The sequence below is a fragment of the Papaver somniferum genome, chromosome 3 (genome assembly GCF_003573695.1).
Source record: "Papaver somniferum cultivar HN1 chromosome 3, ASM357369v1, whole genome shotgun sequence".
Taxonomy (NCBI): domain Eukaryota; kingdom Viridiplantae; phylum Streptophyta; class Magnoliopsida; order Ranunculales; family Papaveraceae; genus Papaver; species Papaver somniferum.
Window position 1 is genome coordinate 116413989 of NC_039360.1, and position 2916 is coordinate 116416904.

Here is a 2916-nt window from a genome sequence, read left to right on the forward strand (position 1 = left end):
AACAAAATATGGGAGAGAATTTTACCGGGGATCAGGATTCCACCATTCACCAAAATTTATGTGATGCAATAACAATTCTTATCATGCAATTCTAGACAATATAACTCCAATCAAAGGAAATTGTGATTCTAATCATTGCCTAAATTAGATTTTGAAAACATCCACTGTTAATCGCGAGCATGAAGTATCAAAAGCAATTTACTAAGCATACTCCATCAAGAGAAAACACAATTGATTAATAAAAATCATTTACTCCATTTTTATTCGGTGCAATTAATCATAAAAGAGTTGCATAAATAAATTTAAATAAATTTTACCACATAACTTTTGGAAGAATGGCTTCCCCCGTCACCCCTGGGATTGGGTTTAGCTACTCATGATGAAAAACCTCTCAAATTTATTCATTGATACTCAAAAGTTGTTTACAATCAAGAGAAAATGGAGAAAAACGGTTTACAACAATGTTTGCGACACATATAGAGCGTTCAAAAAGAACGATACAACAGAGGTGTTGTTGTTCCGAAGTCGGGGAAAGGAATTGAGTATTGTCGCAATTAAGCGACACTAATCAACGACTGTCCCTGAGGGTATTATGTTCTTCGTGTTCTTCCTTGCACCAGCAACAAGCTTTTCTCCTGCGTGACTTTATTTCGATTCTTCTCGGCTCCTAAACTCTCCCAAAGAATCTCCAACCCTTCTAAACTCTTTAGCCTTGTATTTATAGTGTTTTAGAACAAAAATATCCGACCATAACACCGTATAATCTCCCATTAATACCGTCATTGCTCGTTGCCCATATTTAACAATAATTTCCATTTTTGGCTTCTACACACGTAAACTTTGATCCTGCACGCTCTAGTTAACCTTCCCCACGCCTCCGAAGTCATCGAACTCCTCCAAAACACTCCATGCATGGCAAACACACAATCAAACTCGTGTTACAGGACACGTTGCTCTGTTTTGAGCTCGTGACTCAAACCAGGATTTCCAGCCAATTCCGATCGAATCCGATGCACACAATGTGTTCCCTATCCCATATCACAACTTCCCACCAAATTTCAGCGATTGAATCGCACTAAAACACCTTCATTTTCTCGATCACAAATCTGCCAGTTTTGAATATATTTTTCCCGCCAAAAAGCTGTTTTTGAATTTAAAGAGAAGATGGATGCCCCTTAACCAGAGCCTGGGTGCGAATAGCAATTGGGTGGAAATAGTAATTTTTGGGTGGAAATAGTAATTTTTATGGGTTCCTCCGAGACATTTCTGGGATGCTTCCGGTGCATTTCTGGGGTGCCTACGATACATTTCTCCGGGGTGTAAAACACTGCTTTTTGAGCCCATTTCGCCGCAAGGGCTTATTTCTCTAAAAATTCCTACAAAGACATAAAAGAACACAATAAATACAAAATTGAGCACTAACAATACATACAATAGAGACATATTAGACAAATAAATGCGTCTATCAGTTAGTATGGTGGCGCGGTAGGATGCGTTTGGCCTTTAATGTATGGTGGCAAGAGTGTGGCGGCAAAACATAAGGCGCGGATACACTTCTGGAGAGAGTGTGGCGGCTTTAGAGCGACCCGATTAGTCGATGTGAAGCGGGGCCGGAAGCGACCTGATTGGTCGAGGGATTTAGGGCTGGATTAGGATGGGGCGTGGCCAATGGCAAGTGGCGCCAGCTGGCCTAAAGCATGGCCACGCCTCCCTTTGCTGCTGCGGCTCCCTGTTTTTCTGATTCTGGGCGAGGTTTTGCACCTGTTAATCCATGGCGGATTAATTACCTAGTTTTCCTAGGCTTAATTTTGACAAGCAAGGTCTGGTATACTGCGAGAGGCACGAAACCCTAATTTCTGCAAGTTAGTCAGGACAATTGATTGAATTCTATGTGTTTACACAGAGTTCTTTTAAGTTCATTGCTAGAGAGCAACATGCTTTTCTGATTGAATACCTTATGCAAAGATCTTATCCTTGATATTTGGAGATTCGTGCTACTCTGCTGCGAGTAAACACCAATCGTCATGCCATATCAACATTAAGGGCTCAGCCGGAGAACATAGCATAGAAGGCATTCAAAGGAACTTAAATATAGGCAAGGCGCCGAAATTTACAGGACATCTGGGATGGTTGCTACATTCGCCAGTGTGGATAAATTTCAGGTAGATATATTGAACGACTCAATAAATATGTAGGTGGAGAGGTTAGCACTCACGACACCGTTTCCTTGCAGAGTGACGTCACATCAGATGCAAGGTTTTACGATTTTAATCCTAAGCTAAAAACCACCATCAACAAAAAGTTAAGCCTATTATGTCAATTTTTGATGGAAGATAGGCTAAAATCTTTTGTTTACAAGGATTATGTCTATTGTATGTCATTGTGCAAATGGTGATGGAAAATAGAATGAATCCTTGCTTATTCCACGGTATAAGGTCGACCTCCGATCCACAATTTTTGTGTACATACTGTGTTGTTCCATAAGGTGTCTTATGTTGAGCACAATCGATTGAGTTATTCTTAGCTTAGTTGTTGCTCCGTGAAGTACTTTATGTCGAGCATGTTCAACTAAATTAATCATTTTCGTTTGGTTATTTAGTTGTTGCTCCGTAAGTTCTCTTATGTTGAGCATGACCAATTAAATTGATTACTATTGTGATTAATCTAATTGTGCATGTTTGAGTCTCCATAAGTTCACTTATGTTGAGCATTTCCGATTAAATTAATCATGGGTTCTCTTGTGGTTAATTTAATTAAGTATTTTGGGTTCAAATTCATACTTGTATGTAATTTGTTATATCCAAAGAAATCCTTCTTTTCTTTTGAAATTAAGGTCGCTCTTGTTGTTCCTATGGGAATGACATATTATGGGGGAGAGTTCTTAATTGAACTTGTGCTTAATTTTCAAATCTTTGT